At 46.7% G+C, this 19,190-nt stretch overlaps 1 long non-coding RNA gene across 1 annotated transcript; it reads left to right on the top strand.

The window, feature by feature from the left end:
- The first annotated feature begins 13,042 nt into the window (after positions 1-13,042).
- On the top strand, positions 13,043-14,695 carry LOC101444959 (uncharacterized). The gene is made up of 3 exons (XR_187942.4): positions 13,043-13,339; positions 13,514-13,621; positions 14,244-14,695. It is a non-coding gene; the product is annotated as an uncharacterized lncRNA (long non-coding RNA).
- Positions 14,696-19,190: the final 4,495 nt, after the last annotated feature.

Below are 19,190 nucleotides of genomic sequence, written 5' to 3'. Positions count from 1 at the left end.
GGCCACGACGCACGGAGCTGCCAGCCAGGCATTTCGGGGGCCGAGGGGCTCCGTGCAGAAGTCGCTGAGCCGTGAGGGCCCGTGAGCTGAGGAGGCTGGGAACCTGGCGTAGACCTGGGAGGACACGCCGCTGGCTCCGTGAGCCTTCTGCTGGTGCATTAGGTGTGGAGAGAAAGCTCCTAGAGCAGCGCTGGGATGAGCAGGAGTGGGACAGAGACCAGCTGATCTGCCCCACAAAGCAACCCGTGAGGCTCCACGGGCAGCCTGAAGGGAGGTGGGGGCTCCCGGGGGGGGCGCTGAGTGGGGAGGGAGACCGGGCGCCCGTGGGAGGTTCCCAGCGGTGGGTATGACGGTGGGCGCTGACCGGAAGGGAGGCCGGTGCCTGTTGTAAACGGGGCGGCCGCTGCTACCCTGACGCCTGCAGCTCCTCGCCAGTCGGAATGTGGCTGCACACCTGGCTCGTCCCCCGAAAGCCTGTCAGGAATGTGGGGCTTGGGGCCCCGTCCCAGCCCCTGAACCAGGCTGCACGGTCTAACGAGACCCCCAGGGGATCTCCTGCGCATTGGCGACGGAGAGTGTCACCTAGACGCTGGTTCTAGGTGTGCCTGGCTCACCCTCAGGTTCTTATCTAACTGTCTCTGGGACATTTAAAAGGCCTCCGGATGCTGCTACCCTGCAGCCAAGCTCGAGAACAGCAGGTCTAACACAACTGCCTCTGAGAGTGTTATTTCGGGGGAAACCACAGCTCTGGGTCAATTTGGGACCTGCATGAGAGACACTTGAAATATGTGAGCCCTGGGAGAGATCAGCGGATAAAAGCAATGGTGCCTGGAAGAAACACAGGCTTCTGATGCTCCCTGAACGGGTTAAATCAGCCCCCATTTCAACATTTCGGAAGTGGCTCCAGGAGCCTGGTGGCAGAGACGTACGTGGTGGCTGACATCTGGCCCCAGACGTAATTGGCTCAGTAGATTAATGAAATTTGTAACACACCTTCAGATAAACTCAGGTGGTATCCACGGATCCACCTAAAGAAACTGTTCCGCCATCTGGTATCCGTCTCTATCAAGCAGGTAATGCTCAGAGAGTGGGCCCCAAATCCACCGTCCCAGGGTGAATCCTTTCTTTGCCTTCCGTGTCATCACCCCACCCTGGAGCGGAGGCGAGTGATGTCAGCAGGACCCCACAAAGCACACGGGCCTGGGCGTCTCAAGCTCGCCCCCTGCTTCTGCCTCTATCGCTGACAGCACATGGGTTTCTGGGGCAAGACCTCACGGAGGAAAAGGTGTGTGTGGCGGCTTGTGAGGATGAGTGTGTTTCGTGTAAGGGAGGAATGTAAATAGTTTGCTACTTTAAAGATCATGTGATTTTTCTTCTTCCGTTTATTGATGTAGTTTATTACACTAATTGAATTTCTTTTTTTTTTTTAAGATTTATGTATTCATTTATTTCTCTCCCCCCCCTTCACCCCGGTTGTCTGTTCTCTGTGTCTATTTGCTGTGTCTTCTTTGTCTGCTTCTGTTGTTGTCAGTGGCACAGGAATCTGTGTTTCTTTTTGCTGCGTCATCTTGCTGTGTCAGCTCTCTGTGTGTGCGGTGCCATTCCTGGGCAGGCTGCATTTTCTTTCGCGCTGGGCGGCTCTCCTTATGGGTGCACTCCTTGTGCGTGGGGCTCCCCTACACAGGGACACCCCTGCGTGGCAGGGCACTCCTTGCGTGCATCAGCACTGCGCGTGGGCCAGCTCCACACGGGTCAAGGAGGCCCGGGGTTTGAACCGCGGACCTCCCATGTGGTAGACGGACGCCCTAACCACTGGGCCAAGTCTGCTTCCCTAACTGATTTTCTTGTGTTGAATCAGCCTTGCATACCTCGGATAAAACCTGCTTGATTGTGGCATGTAAATTCTTTTAATGTGCTTTTGGGTTCAGTTTGCAAGTATCTCATTGAGGATTTTTGCATCTATATTATTTGAGATATTGGTCTGTAATTTTGTTTTTTTGTAGTATCTTTATCTGGTTTTGGTATTAGGGTGATGCTGGCTTCATAGAATGAGTTTGGTAGCACTTTTTCCTGTTCAATTTTTTGGAAGAGCTTGAACAAGATTTGTGGTAGATCGTCTTTGAATGATAGATAGAATTCACCTGTGAAGCCATCTGGTCCTGGACTTTTCATCTTTGGGAGGTTTTGGCGACTGTTTCAGTCTCTTTACTGGTGATTGGATCATTAAAGTCTCCTATTCCGTCTAGGACCAGTGTAGGTTGTTTGGATGTTTCTAGGAGTTGGTCCATCTTGTTTACATTGTCTAGTTTTTGGCATACAGCTGTTCATAATATCCTCTTATGGTCTCTCTTATTTCTGTGGGGTCTGGTAATGACCCCCTCTCATATCTGATTTTATTTATTTGTATCTTCTCTTTTTTCTTTGTCAGCTAGCTAAGGGTTTGTTAATTTTGTTGATCTCCTCAAAGAACCAACTTTTGATTTTGTTGATTCTATTGTTTTGCTGTTCTCAATTTCATTTTTTTCTGCTCTGATCTTTACTATTTATTTCCTTTGGCTTGGCTTGGGATTAGTTTGTTGTTCTTTTACAAGTTCCTCCAGATGTGCAGCTAGATCTTCAGTTTTAGCTCTTTCTTCTTTTTTAATGTAAGCACCAAGGGCTATAAATTCCCCCCTCAGCACTTCCTTTGTAGTGTCCCATAGGTTTTGATATGTCGTGTTCTCATTTTCATTTGTCTCAAGATATTTACTGAATTCTTTTACAATTTCTTCTTTGACTCACTGATTATTTTTAAGAGTGTGTTGTTTAATCTCCATATATTTGAGTTTTCCCTTTTTCTATCCATTATTGATTTCCAGCTTCATTCTATTATGATTAGAGTGTTTTGTATAATATCAGTCATTTTTTATCCATTCTATCAGTCTGTGTCTTTTGGTTGAGAAGTTCAAATTGTTAACATGTTATTCCTGTAAAGGCATTAATTACTTCATCCATTTTGTCCTTTGGCTTTTCATTGTCATCTCTTATTTTCCGTCTTTTCGGTTTTTAATTTACCCTTCCTAATAATCTTCACTTCCCCCTTCTTTTCCAAGCTTCTTGGCCTTGTTTTTTCCTTTCAGTCTGCAGCACTCCCTTTAGTATCTCTTAGAGTTCTGGTCTTTTGGTAACATACTCTCTCAGTTTTTGTTTGTCTGTGAAGACTTTATACTCACCCTCAGTTTTGAAGGACAGTTTTGCCAGATACAGAGTTCATGGCTGGTTGTTTTTCTCTTTCAGTAACTTAAATACATCATAACTCTTTTTTCTCACCTCCATGGTTTCTGATGAGAGGTTGGCATTTAATCTTATTGACGTTCTCTGGTATGTGATGCTTTGCTTTTCTCTTGCTGCCTTCAGAATCCTCTCTTTATCTCTGAAATTTTCATTCTGAATAGTAGGTGTCTTGGAGCAGTTCTATTCAGATTTGTTCTGTATAGGGTGCATTGTTCTTCTTGGATATCGATATTTATGTCTTTCATAAGGGTTGGAAATTTTGGTCATTATTTCCCCAAATATTTTTCTGCACCTTTTCCATTCTCTTCTCCTTCTGGACACCCATAACATGTATGTTTGTGTATTTCATGTTGTTATTCAATTCCCTCAAACCCTGCTCCATTTTTCCCCCCATTCTTTTCTCTTTCTGTTCCCTTGTTCTCTCTTTCTTTCCTAGTTTGGATGTTCTGTCCTCAAAATCACTAATTCTGTCTTTGAGCAATTCAGATCTGCTGCTATATGCCTCTAATGTATTCTTAGTCTCATCTATGGTGTCTTTCATTCCCATAAACTCTGTTACTTTACTTTGCGGGCTTTCAAGTTTTTTGTTATGCTCACCAAGTGTCTTCTTAATATCCTTTACCTCTTTAGTCATATTTTTCTTCAATTCTTTGAATTGATTTAGGAGATTTATGCGATTATCATTGATTAGTTGTTCCTTTGGCTGGGCCATCCCTTCCTGTTTCCTAGTATGGCTTGTAGTTTTTTGCTGATGTCTATGCATCTGAGTATGTTGGTGAATTTATTCTGATGGTCAATTTCTCTTCTGCCTAGTGTTTATTTTTTCCCCTACAACTCTTCTTTGATTTTTGGTTCAACTTATTCTAAGTATTTTAAATTTCCCAGTTCAAGTGATTAGAATCAGGCCAGGGACTCACCAGTGGTGCACAGATTTCCCCCCATGAGTGGAGCTAAAGAGAGACCCAAGAGCAGTTTTTCTCCTTGTAATCTCCTGGTTGGCCAGAAGATGGCGCTTGTTGACAAACCTTTCCATGGAGGTATTTCTTTTAACCTCCGCTTTCTGGTGTTTCTGGTCTGGCCATAGCTGAGATCAAAGCTGGATGAATTCACTAAAGAGAAGCCCTCTGGCTTACCCTCCCTCTTTCTTTGTAACAGCTCATGGGGGGACGATGTCAGCTGCAGCGAGCCTTGGACTTTATCCAGGCTTAATGTCTCAAGGGTGGGCATGGGAGCCCTTCCTGTCTGAGGGGAGTTGGAAGCTCACGTTTGTTGTTTCAGGTTCTTTGTCTCTCTGTCCCTTGCCCACCTGGGAGTGGCACAGCAACACAACTGGTCCCAGGACAGCTTTGGTCCTCCCTCTGTTATTTTTGTGAGAGAGTTGAGCCCTGCTGCCTACTCTGATGCCATCTTTCTGGAACTCCAGGACCATCTCTTTTTGCTCCATTGGTCTGAAACACAGTGTCGACACAGGCTCAGGTTATGCTGCCACTCATTGTGTGGGCACTGTAGCTTTAGCAGTTACTGTGCCACTTTGTGACTGTGTGAGCTCTACTTGTTACAGCAGCATTCTGAGAGGGAGCACGTTCCCATTTTTCTCACCAGGTGCTCATGCAGTTTCTTTCCTGTTATTGGTCCCTGTGATAACTTTCCCTTACAAACAAGACATTTAAGTTAAGGAAGAGAAGAATTATCTGGGACGTGCATCCAAATCTGAGGTAGTTCTTATTATATTGTAGAGTTGATGGCTTAAAGAGTTTTTTTTTCTAACAACTGTGTATGACTTGTGACCCTAACTTTATAGTTTCAGTAAAAAAGCTATCCACTTTGCTGCACAGAAAATAAATAACTTACAGACGGTAAGTGGTTACTATGAACAACTGTATACTAATAAATTAGATAACCTAGATGAAATGGAAAAATTCTTAGAAACACACAAACTAGCTACATTAACTCAAGAAGAAATAGAAGATCTCAACAAACCATTTAGCAGTAAAGAGGTGGAATCAGTCATCAAAAATCTCTCAACAAGGAAAAGCTCAGGACCAGATGGCTTCACAGGGGAATTCTACCAAACATTTCAAGAAGGTTTAACTCCAATTATGCCCAAACCCTTCCAAAAAGTTGAAGAGGAGGGAACACTCCCTAACTCATTCCATGGGGCTAGTATCATTCTTAAATCAAAGAAAAGATACTACAAGAAAAGAAACTTACAGACTGTTTCCCTCATGAGTAGACGCAACAATCTCAACAGAGTGCTAGGAGTGGGTTGCAGTTTTCCCCATGCTTTCAGCCGGGGCCACTGCTGGCATCTAGTGAGCAGAGACCAGAGATGCAACAGGTACCCTACCACGCACAGGGCTGCACCCCCAGCAAAGAGCCATCCAGTCCAGAGGCCGATAGCACTAAGTTTAGAAACCCTGCTCTAAATGTTAGAGAATCCCAGTGGCGCAGCCTTGCACCTTTTCTTTCCTTTCTCCACATCTCCTCCCTCAGTGATCTCTACTCGTCTCATGGTTTTAACATAGTAAAGCCCTGCACTGGCCATCAGTTGTGCCCCAAACTTCATTTGTATAAAACAAGGTTGTGCTCTTAGGAGGTGAATGAAATGAACCGAGTGAGCCTGTGCAGGTGGCCAGTGAGCAAGTCCAGGGTCACCTGCATGGTACGAGCTCACCTGCTTCCTGGCTGTGACCTGGTCCTACCAGGGGGCCTCTGCGGCCTTGAATGTCTTTGGGGATGTGACAGACCGGAGCATCTGTGATTTTTCCATTAATTTCAATGGATTCCTTCCATCTCCTGGTTGGCTGTCATCTGTTTCATCAGCTAGATCTAGGGAAATTAAACCCAAAGAAGTTGGAAATGTGGAGAGCCCTCCCCCAACCAACACTGCTGTATTCTGAGACAAGTTTTGTCCTGGCTCTCTCTTACTGCCTAATAACCCCCTCAAACCTCAGTGGATTAACACCCAAAAATGTGATTCTCTCCAATGGTTCTGTTGGTCGACTGAACTCAGCTGGTTGGCTCTAGCTTGGGGTCTTGGGTGCCTGCTGTTTTTGATGGCAGCCGGGGCTGGGCCATCTGAAAGGCCATTGGGTTGATGTCCAAGCCAAGGTGGCTTCTTCACTGACCTGCTGGTGCTCAGTGGTGCTCCTCTTCTCCCCATGGCCTGGAAGGCTCAGGGTAGTTGCACTTTATACGTGATGGCGGGATTCTGAGATGGAGCCAGTAGAAGCAACAAGGGCACATAAGGACCAAGCCCCCACAATGTCCATCCCACCACATTCTATTGATCAGTACAGTCCTAGGGCCACCAGGTGAAAGGGGAAGGGAGGAGGGGGTGTGGAAATGTCAGCCCCAGGAGAACATGTTTCCCCATCTTTGGAAAATACCATCTGCCCCAGGGACCTATGGTTTCTATGCTCAGCCTTGTCCCTTCCTTCTCCATTCCTCACCCCTGCTCCTTCCTTTCAGAAGATACCTTGCCTCTACTTGCTTCCAGTTTGCAAACTGGGCAGAATGACGAAGAGGAGCCAATTGCTAAATGTTGTATCAAGTTGACATGATGGTCAGGTGTGCATTACCTCCTGGTTTTACTGATTTTTTTGTTATTTAGCATGCGGTTGGGTAAAAAGGACTAGGTATTTTATACTGAGAGGTATTTACTACAGGGAATTTGTTGGAAGGAAGTTGGAAGGGAGATGGAAAGAACTGCCACTCAGCTATTATGCTGAGACAATTTGAAATGAGAGGCATAACCTCAGAGTAGACCTGACTTCGTGCCCTGAGCTGTGCCTGGTGATGTGTTTCCGGCTGACCCTCTTGCCTGAAATCCTACTTGCACCAATGACCCCTGCATGCATCTAGCCTGGTTTTCACCCCAGCTAGACCAGCTCCCCCACTGCCCGCCCCATGTCTATAGAATGCCCAAGGTTATTCTGACACTGCCTGATGGTCTTGTTCTTGCAGGAATTTAGTATTTAAGGTAGAGGCTTAAAGGGCATATTCTAGGTTTTCCTTACTTACAGATTCCTCAGGGACATTCAGGAAATCAACATGCCCAGAAAGCTCTACTACGGATCAGCTTCCTTGTCACGTGCCGCTCCCCAATCAGAGGGGCATTCAGGACACGTGTGCTGATGCACCACGAATCCTCTCCTTTCCTTCCTGTGCAGCCTTCCACTGGCTCTGAAGCAGGCTGTTGGGTTGCTGGCTGACCACAGTCCACTGGAGGCTCCCAGGCCAGTGGTCTATATCCATTGGCCAGCAGCGTCACTGCTGTTGCCCCATGCTGCATTCAGCTCACAGTGGGCTGGCTCGGAGGGAAGGCAATGCAGAAATAACAGTAGAGACACAAGAGGGGAGACAAACCTGGGACCAGGGGACTCACAGCTTCTGGAACTGAGAGCCTCAACCCTAGTTTTCCCATTGCGTTTATTGGGAAACTACCAAGCAGCTGTTTGCTCTCTGAACTTCAACATCATTTACAATAACAGGGAACAACTGCAACATCTAACAACTGCAACATTTAACAGGTGTGACATTTCAATAACAATCAGGCAAGCCAGTTTCCCCCCACAGCCTCATGCATGACTTCTGGGTCTAACCCCAAGGTGTCGCCAGTCTTCAGGCAGGTGCCCGTTGCGCTTGGGCCTCCGAATTCCCTCTCAGGCCTCACAGCCTGCGGCTCTGATGGGGCTGCTGTTCAGTCCTTGTGAAGCGCCATCCTCATCTGCAAGTACGCGGCAGCCACTCTGCCGAGACTCGTGCATCCTCAAGGTACCAGGGCTGCGCTGTGGCTGGGACGGGGTAGCTGGGGAGGGTGCCCAGAGAGTCGGGTGCCACCTGCTCCAGGAGACACACCTGAGCCATGGACTGCATAGCAAATGCAGAAAAAAAGGCAAAACAAGTCATTTTCCAGAACTGAACCTGATGCAGAGCCTGGAGGCCAGCCGAGTCCAGACAAGACCAGAGATTTTGGGTTTGTTTGAGGCTAAATACAGTGGGCCAGAGACAGCATAGAATGCGAAACGGATGGGTGAGCCCTTGGAGTGCAACCCCCTCTCAGAAAAAAAAAAGTCCAACTGGAAATTTTACTGGGATTGCATTGTGTTTATAAACTAATTTTGGAGCAATTTGACTACTCCCTGCTATTGCCATCCAAATCAGAAGAATGCAACATTTCTCTATTTATTCTGATTCTCTTCTATATCTTTTATTAGATTAAGAATTTTTTTTTTCTATCTAGGTCTTGCATGTTTTGGTTGTTAATTTCTAGATATTTGCAATATTTATCACTATTAGGAATAGTTATTTTTTCCTAGTTTATAGACACATTTTAATAAAATGGAATTATTCTCTATTTAAAAAAACCATTGTGGGAAACCCTGAAAATACCAAATGTTGAGAAGAATAAAAGCCATCCATCATCTCATTGTCCAGAAATAAGCATTTGTGAGTTTCATTTCAGTTTTACTTACACACATGCACAGTCTCACGTGTTTACACTACTGGCACCAAATGGTCTGTGACATCATCACATTGTTTTAAAGTAGAGACTCTGTCAAGACTACCTCGCAGAGCTTAGCTGCCAGCTTGCAGGGCTAGACAACGAGGCTGGGTTTCCTAGGGATAAGAGCCCATTATTTCTCCCTCCCTTTCCCTCTGAAAATACAAAAAAAATGCAGCCTCATAAAGGCCGTAGTGCAGAGGATGGACTGCTCGGGGACAGGCCACCCTCGCTCTGCTATTTCTCTAACATAAAATGATTCTGCAACCTCCAAATCTTTAATAAAATCATAGTCCTAAATTACCCCTTTACATTTCTCATGATGAAAGATTATACATGTAAATGGCTCAATTCTGCCATGTAGAATTTAAATAAAGGATATTTCAGAAAGCAGGAAATCAACAACTTAGCTCAGTTCATTCATTAGCTTTCAACTCCTCTGTTCCATTTAATAAAAGCACTGGATTGAAAAATGGACATCTAATGGTGCCGGCCACCCAATATTCTTGCATAGTATATATATATATACACTTTAGACCTGTATTTTAATGTATATCAAGGTATATTCATTTATGGTGAAAATTACGTATAATTTCAGTTTTGTTGAATTTGTTGAGATCTGCTTTGTGTTCCAACATATGGTCTATCCTGGAGAAAGATCCATGAGCACTTGAAAAGAATGTATATCCTGCTGTTTTGGGGTGCACTGTTCTGTTTATGTCTATTAGGTTTAGTCCATTTATCATATTATTCAAGCTCTCTGTGTCTTTATTGATCTTCTGCCCAGATGTTCTGTCCAATGCTGAGAGCGGTGTACTGAACTCTCCAACTATTATTGTAGAGATGTCTATTTCTCCCTTCAGTGTTGCAGTGTTTGCCTCATGTATCTTGGGGCATCCTGGTTAGGTGCATATGTATTTATGATTGTTATTTCTTCCTGGTGAATCATCCCTGTGATTAACATGTAATATCCTTCCATGTCTCTAATAACAGTTTTGCTTTTAAAGTCTGCGTCATCTGGTATACGTATAGCTATCCCAGCTTTTTTTTTGGTTACTGTATACGTGGAATATCTTTTTCCAACCTTTTACTTTCAGTTTATTGGTATCCTTGGGTCTAAGGTGAGTCTCTTGCAGACTACATATAGATGGCTTATGTTTTCTTATCCATTCTGCCAGTCTGTGTCTTTTGATTGGGGAGTTTAATCCATTAACATTCAATGTTATTACTGTAAAGGCAGTTCTTATTTCATCCATTTCGATCTTTGCATTTTGTCCGTCATTTTATTTTTGACACTTTTAGCTACTGTTACTAATACAGTTGTCAATTCTAGACTCTCTTCCAGGCTTCTCTCTCCTATCTTTTCTTTTCAGGTTATAACACTCCCTTTATTATTTTTTACAAAGCTGGTCTTTTTGTTATAAACTCTCTCAGTTTCTGTTTATCTGTAAATATTCTAACCTCACCCTCATTTTTAAAAGATAATCTTGCTGGGTATAAAATCCTTGGCTAGAAGTATCTTAAATATATCATACCACTGCTGCCTTCTGATGGAAATCAGCACTTAATCTTATTGGATATCCCTTATGTGTATGCATTGCTCTTCTCTTGCTGCTCTCAGAATTCTCTCTTTGTCTCTGGCATTTGACATTCTGATTAGTATGTGTCTCAGAGTTGGTCTATTTGGATTTATTTGGATGGGAGTACGTTGTGCTTCTTAGACATGGATATCTATGTCCTTCATTAGGGCTGGGAAATTTTCTACCATTATTTCTTCAAATATTCTTTCTGCCCCTTTTCCCTTTTCTTCTCCTTCTGGGATACCCATGACATACATATTTGCATGTCTCTTGCTGTCATTTAGTTCCCTGAGACCCTGTTCAATTTTTTCCATTCTTTTCTTCATCTGTTCTTTTATTTGTTCACTTTTGGAGGCCATGTCTTTGAACTTGCTGATCCTTTCTTCTGCTTCCTCAAATCTGCTGTTATATGCCTCCAGTGTATTTTTAATTTCATTTATTGCACCTTTCATTCCCAGAAGGTCTGTTATTGTTCTATGTATGCTTTCAAATTCTTTCTTTGTGGTCATCCAATGTCTTCTTAATATCCTTAATCTCTTTAGTCCTCTCATTGAATTTATAAAGGAGATTTGTTTGAACATCTAAAATCAGTTGTCTGAACTCCTTTATGTCATCTGCAGGCTTATCTTGTTCCTTTAATTGGGCCATCTCTTCCTGTTTCTTGGTATGGATTGTAATTTTTTGTTGGTGTTTCCGCATCTGGCTTGCTAGAAGTATTTATTCTGGGTGCAGTTTCTCCCTTTAGTTTAGCGATTTCTTATCTTTTCTCCCTTGCTGGTTGTGTAGTAGGAGCCAAGGATGTAGTTGGTGCTTAAGCTATGGAGGCTGAAGCTGCTCACATTGACCCAGGAAGTCATGAAGCTTCTCCCACCTTTCTCCTCTGTCAGGGGTAGGGACAGAGCTGCAGCCATGTATAGTAATCCCAGTTGGGCACAAGACTGTCTGTAGTCACCCGGAGACACTGGTGAAGCTTCACACCCCTTCCTCCCCCACCTTAGGTAGGGATGGAGCTATAGTTTTGGTCAGCAATCTATGCTGTGTGGGACCAAAATGACCACAGTTCCTCAGGTAAACCGATGCATCTCCAGACGCTCTCCCTACTAGGAGTGGGAATGGACCCTCTGGAGTGCCCAACAATCTAATCTTTGTGGGCCAAATACGCCTGCAGTTGCCCTGAGAGGCTTAGGGAGTACTATCCCTTCTGCCCTTTAGGGGGTGGGAACAGAACCACAAATGCTCAACAGTTCAGTCCTGTAGGCTGAAAGTGCCCACCATTGCCCGGAGAGGCTGAGGAAGCACCAGCCCCCTCCTGTCCTATTGGGTGGTAAGGATGGTTCTCTGGGTGCTCAACAGTTCAGTTCCTTCAGGCTGAGAATACCTGCCATTGCCTGGAAAGGTTGAGGAAACATCAGGCCCTTCTGTCCTCTTAAGGCATGGGGTTGGATCACAGGCACCCGACAGGTCAGTCCCCGTGGCTGAAAGTGCCCACCGTTGTCCAGAGAGGCTGTGGAGACACCAAAACCCTCCTATCCTATTGGGGGTGGGGGCGATATAGGCATCCAATTGTCCAGGCCATGCAGGCTGAAGGTCTGCTGTTGCCCCAAAAGGCTGTGGAAAGAACAACCCCCTTCTTTCCTATTGGGGGGTGAGGGTGCTTCCATAAGTACCCCCCAGTCCAGGCTGTGTGGGCCAAAAGCACCTGCAGTTACCCAAAGAGGCTGGGCAAACACAGTCCGTCTCTTGTCCTATTGGGGATGGAGGTGGAGCCACAGGTGCCCAACAGCCAGACTTGTGCAGCCCAAAACTGTTGCCCTGAGAGGGTGAGGCAACACCAGCTCCCTCCTCTCCTGTGGGGGCACAGAGGTGGAGATGTGCTCAAAGGTACTCAACAAATCTGTGTGAGCCGAAAACTCCTGCCATTGCCTGGAGAGGCCGAGGATACCCAGCTCCTCTCCTACTCTCTTGGGGTATGGGGATGCATACCCCATGTGTCCAACTCTTCAGCCTTTGCCAGTGGAGAGCAGTTGCAGTTGCTTGGAAAGCCTGGTGCAGGTCCCACCAGCTACCTCTCTGCTGGAGGTGGGGCTGGAGCCTAGGCTAGGGCTGCAGTCTGATCTTGGTGGGAAGAAGCCTGTTCCTAACTTCACTGGATTTCACTCAGCCAGGCTCCCCTTCATGCCGGGGGCAGACTCAATGTGGCAGCTGCTGGACTTTCCCGTTTGAACACGCTCAGACCCCAGCTGGCTCTGGGATTATACTTTAGTCAGCCGAGTCCACTAATCGGTAACTGAGGTCAGTGGACATCTGTCTCCTCCTCCACCGTTTACGGGAAATGGAGCTTTTCACTCCAGCCACGGAACAGATCCTGAGGCAGCTTGCGCCCCTAGAGTAGTACAGGCACCAGCCTCTGTGGTGTGGCTTGCGGCTTCCCAGAGAGGTGGTGCAGGTCCCCCAGCTTCCTCCCTGCTGGAGGTGGGACTGGGGTTTAGGCTAGAGCTGCAATCCCACCTGGGTGGAAGGAAGCCGGTCCTTACAAGCACTGTGATTTTCATTCAGCGCTGCTTCCCCTTGTGCCCGGGGCGGAGTCAGAATGGCAGCCAACAGCTTCCCTCCAACCTGAACAGGCTCAAAGTTTAGTTATTCCCAGGATTCTACTTCAGCCTGCCGAATCCTGTAATCAGTAGCTGAAGTCGGTGCCACGCCGTGTTTTCCTCCCGTTTTCACTGGGGGAGATGGAACTTCCACCATGAAATAGCTCCCGAGGCGGCCTGCACGCCACGGGCACCGGCCTCTGCAGCGTGGAGGGCTCTACTCACGGTTCCTCCCTGCAGATGGGCAGCCTCCTCCTTCCACACTCTCACGCAGGTTGCAGGGTACTCCTCTGGTCTCCTGGGTCCTCCAGAAGCTGCTTTAGGTAGCTCTGGGTGGCCACCAACCGCCCTGTTTCAGGAGCTGACTCCGATGGTGAAAACTTTGAATGGTAAATTGCTCATTTTCTGTTTCTGTTCTCAGGTTGGGAAATAACTTTCACATATTAACTGAATCTACCTATTTTTCTCTTTTTTGCTCTAAAATTGTTAATGATTTCTGGTTGTAGGTTTTCTCCTGGGTTCAAGTAACTGTGTAATATTTAGTTTTCTTTTCTTTCCTACAGGGAGATGATGCTATCACAGTGTTCCCAGAGCAGAAGGATCTCCTTACAAGAATGCCGTGGTGGAGGCCTTCGTTGAAAGAGGTCTGGTGGTAGAGCAGGGTTATTAAGGTACCTTGCATCAACAAATACAGAAGATAAAATTGTCATTTAGAGTAAACGTGTAAGAGGCTGTGATTTTCGACTGGTTGGGGAGGAGTGGCAAGCTGTACATATGTAAATATGCTTTGAAAAGCTTTTGTAGCCCTACAAATAAAGCAGCCAAAATAGAAAAGTTAGGAATTGGTACCAGGCTTGAGATTCAGTTCTATTTCTCCTTTCTTGGTCAACGTCTGCAACATACCATGCCCTTCCCATCAGTCAGCAGAGTTAGAGCTGAGTGATATCAACAGTGAAATGTAGCCTTAGAAACTGGGAAGATCTGGCCCTCTTTATGAAGCATGTTTACATAAATGCTGACAGAAAATACTGTTCCGAACTCCAAGAGTTCAGCATTTTGTGCTTCTTTGTGGTTTCTTCAACTCTTTCAAGTCACCCATCACGGAACAAGGCAATGGGAGCAAGTATCGTTAGTTGGTGTTGGCCGTTCCATATCAAGGGAGCTAGTCATAGTTCAGGCACACACTTTCTTCTGGAAGGAAGATAGATTGTCATTCAGGAGACCAGAGCAGGCTGAGTCCATCGTTCAGAGGAACATGTGTCTTGCTTCATACTTCACCCTCTTTCTTTTTAGGGCTGACCATTTGAAGTCTCTGATATGGGCAGGAAAGCTGCTTGTGGTGTCGGAGTCACCTGGAAGCTCAGTGACGTTTGATGGTCTGTTATGCCATAACCTTGGAGAGCTCCCGTGCTGACATCGCGTGATGACCTGTGTTGTGCTTCAGGCACTTTGGGGTGCAGGGCCACGGCCTCCCCCCATTTCTCCTGCTTCTGTTCTCCACGTGCTCTGCAGCTGCCTCCTTCTCCATGGTCTCTCGTGTCCATCCTTCCCTCTCCACGGGCCTCCCCCATGCCTTGATTATGTGGATTTTTGTAGAGAAATGGAGAGAGTATGAATAGTATTTTTTGGTCATATATTCTAGTCAGTTATTGCTACAGAGATATGTTGATTTTTCTAAATTATTTTGTAACTAACATACTTGCTAACCTCTTATTAGTTCTAATAAAATTTATTGTTTTTTCTTAGCCTATGATCTTTCTTCTTCTGCAAATAATGACAATTTGATATCCTATGCTAACCTCTCTCAATTCTTCTTATTCCAAAGTATTGCCCAGGAACTCCACTATAATGTTAAATAGTGGTGGGCACTTTACTGATCTTGAAGTTAAGGATTTAAAATTTCTCTATTAGATTTTATGTTTGACATAGGTTTGAGATATTTAGCCTTTCACAGGTTAAGGAAGTACCTTCCTACTAGTTCTAATTTTGTAAGAATTTTGAAAAATCAGAAATGTGTTAAATATAAAATGATTTTTCTGCATCTGCTGGAATAGCAGAATTTTTTAATTTAGTGAAGAGATAGTTTTTCTAATGTTGAACCTTCTTTGCATTCCTGGGTAAACACTACATGAACATAAAGTCTTTTTTAATACATTGTTAAATATGGAGAGAGAATATTTTATTTAGATTTTTTCATTGACATCCATAAGTGAAAAAGAACCTAATTCATTTTATTATTATTTTTATCTGATTATGGAATCAAGATTATACTATTCTCACAAGGTGAGTTGAGCAGCTTTTGTACTTTTTAAATGTTTTCTGGAACAATTTGTGTAAGATAGGAGTTTGCTGCTCCTTGAAAGCTTGATATGATTCAACCCTAAAATTATCCAAGTCTTGGGCTTTTGGGAAAAGAAGGCCCTAGAGTAATATTTCAATTTCTTTGATACTTTTTGGCCTATTCAAATTTATGGTTTCCTCTTGTGACATCTTGGAATTTTAATTTTTATGAACGTATTTCATCTAGGTTTTCATATATATGTATATTTTATTTTTCCTTCCACCTTGCCCCCCCCTCGTTGTCTGTTCTCTGTGTCTATTTGCTGTGTCTTCTTCTTTGTCCGCTTCTGTTGTTGTCAGCGGCACGGGAATCTGTGTCTCTTTTTGTTGCATCATCTTGCTGTGTCAGCTCTCCATGTGTGTGGTGCCATTCCTGAGCAGGCTGCACTTTCTTTCGCGCTGGGCGGCTCTCCGTACGGGGTGCACTCCTTGCGCGTGGGGTTCCTCTACGCGGGGGACACCCCTGCGTGGCAGGGCACTCCTTGCGTGCATCAGCACTGTGCATGGGCCAGCTCCACACGGGTCAAGGAGGCCTGGGGTTTGAACTGCAGACTTCCCATGTGGTAGATGGACACCCTATCCACTGGGCCAAGTCCGCTTCCCAGTTTTCATATTTTTGAGGGTAGTTTTTCACTAGATTCTTTTATTTGCTTTTAATACCTGTTTTTTTCTGTTCCCTAATGTCAAATATAGCATTTGGAAAAATGGCTCTTTTCCTAATGCTCCCCTTCTCCTATTTTTTTCTTGTTGTTGTTTGTTTTTCACTGAGCGACTGTAGCATGAATCCCATAGGAGCAAACCCAGAGACAAATCTAAGCGACCAAACTACAGGGTTCGAAATCATTTCTCTACTCCAATAAACTTTGCTAGTGCTACTGAGTTAAGCTCCCCAAGCCATGTTCCCTCTTCTGTGACTTCTCTCCTAAATAAGCTTTGTGTGAACCCATCTTACTATGTGATCAGGTGCACCTGAATAACAGGTGAGATGTAAACTGGCACCCTGGAAAGCTCGTGGTTTAGAACTGAGTAAATAAGATTTCGGCGGTGTTCATGCCATGGACAAGAGCGTGGACATCGTCCCAACGACTGCCCCGCGACGTCCGGTCCAGTGAACGGAGGCAGACGCGTGCCTGGGCCTGCAGGGATATGTGGGTCACAGGCAGAGAGCTGGGGCTCCGTGGACGAGGAGGATGGCTGCAGGTGCACCCTGGGGCCTTGGTTTAGGGTGACAAAGCACAAGAGGAAGTGAAGAGAAGCAGCAGAGCTCAGAAAGTCTACCTTAGAAGGGGTTGCAAAAATTTAATTTTTCTTGAACTGACCATTCCGAAATACAAAATCATTACCTGTGGTTTGCAACAAATGCAATGGGAACAGGGGTGAGCACGGCTCACAGCAAAGCCCTCCTGGAAGCAGTTTGCACAGAGCAGTGGGGAGGACAAGCACAGAGAAGCTGGGACCACTGGAACTCTCTGCAGCTACCATTGGCCCAAGGACACCCAACCCAGTCAAAGATAAATAAGAGAGAGTAACCAGCACATTGCCAACACGAGGTACTAACGGGAGGGACAAGCATAAAAACCTACCATCAGGTAAACGGATTTGGCCCAACAGATGGGGAGTCCTCCTACCATATGGGAGGTCCGCGGTTCAAACCCAGGGCCTCCTGACCCGTATGATGAGCTGGCCCACGTGCAGTGCTGATGCGTGCAAGTAGTGCTGTGCCACGCAAGGGTGTCCCCCACATAGGGGAGCCCCACGTGCAAGGAGTGCACCCCATAAGGAGAGCTGCCCAGAGCAAAAAAGTGCAGACTGCCCAAGAATGGCACTGCACACACGGAGAGGTGACACAGCAAGATGATGCAACAAAAAGAGACACAGATTCCAGGTGCTACTGACACAAGCAGACACAGAAGAGCACACAGCGAAGGGACACAGAGAACAGACAACTGGGGAGGGGGGTGTGGGGAAGGGGAGAGAAATTAAAAAAACAAAAAAACAAAAAACCTACCATCAAAGAAGCAGATGTCACTCCAGCGGTTGAGCACCTGCTTCCCACATGGGAGATCCCAGGTTCAGTCTCCAGTGCCTCCTAAAAACAAAACAAAAAAAGCAAACAAAAAACCAACTCAGAGGAGTGGATGTGGCTCAGTGGTTGAGCGCTGGCTTCCCACACAGGAGGTCCCAGGTTCAACCCTGACATCCAGAGTCTAAACAAAGCAAAATAAAACAAAACTGACCATCTCACATAGAACGTGCACTCCTTCCCCACAATGTTGCCGTTGCCAGATGAAATTTTAACCAAATATTTTGCCTTGGATTAAAATAATAGTAATAAATCTTAGTGAAGTTATAGTGTCTATGAAGGCCGACAAGAAAACAAATGCAATAATTCAGAGGAAAGACGAGACAGGGACAACCAAGGGGATGAATGGCAAAGGAAGAAACAGGAGAAAAGCACAAATAAATACAAAGGATTACAATCAGAAGGTGCTTAAGGGAAACTTCGTCATAAAATTACAGTAAATGGAAGCAAGCTCAAGCTTCTCACTAAAATATTTGAATTTATTTTATTTGGAAAATTTTATACAAATTCAAATGTAATGCTCCTCATCATGTATTTTACTTTTATAATATATAAAATAGAAGAGGAATGCATTTTTCACAAAGCTAATGCAGATATCCTTGAATTCCCTCCAATTTACCCCCATGCATTGTATAAATATCATTTTCTCACGTTGAAACAAGTGAGAAAAGTTGGGGCGCACTGACATTCACGTCTACCTTGGCCTCTGAGGCCTTGAGGCTGAGGCAGGGGCCTCTCCGCTTGAATCTGTGGGGAACCGGCCCAGTTTCCCAGGCCAGGTGGACGGGGCGGTCTCACCTGAGCCCCAGGTGAAGGTACCCCATGCTGGGGGCAGGCCGGTGGTGAGGAGGAGTCGGGGACAGATTCCATCTGACTGGGATAAATGGGTGAATGTGGACTTTTAAATGCCTGAATGTAAAGGCAGTGGTTTCACGATGGCCAGCATTGAGGTGCGGGAGAATGGCAAGGCTCCGGGAGGCCAGGCGCTCCGGTGGCAGCGGTGACTTCGCGGAGGGTGGAGGCCCTGGCTCCTCTGGCGGTTCTAGAGCCCGCATGGGGAAAGGATGGACAACCGCGCATGCCCCCCTGCGAAGGGCGTGGACGTCAGGAGCCCGAGAGGCCGACGGAGCCTCGCTTCCTGCAGCGACGGCAGCTGGGGTGGCCCGGGGCCTGCGGCCGGTGGCACTGGCTAGTGTCCCTGAGCCCAGGGAAGGGCCTGCTGGGGACGTGGAGGGGCCTGTGAGCAGACCCGGCAGGACACCTCGACGGCCTCTGCCCTGGGCCTCCCCGGCCCACCGCCAGGGCGGGAACTGCCGAGAAGCATGTCCAGGGCTCCAGGGCCAGCTGCCCACCAGCAGGGCCGCTTCCCCAGCCCCCAGCCTGCTCAGGAGGAGAAGGGCAGCGACCCGAGGCGCTCCAGAGCCCTGCCTGCCCGCGGGCATGGAGGCCTGGGCAGCCGTGAGGCAGTAAACCCAAGTATCCCGGGAAAGAGCCCCTGGGGGGCTTGGCGGGGCCGTCTCCTGGGGCCAGGTCAGCACTGGGGTGAGGGGTGCTGCGAGCGCCGGGCGCGGCGCCCCTGCTCGGCTGACTGCGGCTGAACCACTGCCGGCCTGGCGTGGAGGCGCGCGCTGGTTGCAGACGCGGAGCTCGGGAGCTCGCTGATGCTGACCGCCTCCCTCAGCTGCCCCGCCTGCGCTGAGTCACGGGCTGGGGGCTTCACCTGCGGCCGAGGCTGGAACCACGGCCGTCCCGGAGCCCCTGGTGGAGCCGCGCCACGACCTGGGAAGCCGGCTGGTGCGGACCGGCGCACACCTTCC

The sequence above is a fragment of the Dasypus novemcinctus genome, chromosome 17 (genome assembly GCF_030445035.2).
Source record: "Dasypus novemcinctus isolate mDasNov1 chromosome 17, mDasNov1.1.hap2, whole genome shotgun sequence".
Classification (NCBI taxonomy): domain Eukaryota; kingdom Metazoa; phylum Chordata; class Mammalia; order Cingulata; family Dasypodidae; genus Dasypus; species Dasypus novemcinctus.
This window is presented reverse-complemented; position numbering and strand designations above follow the sequence as displayed.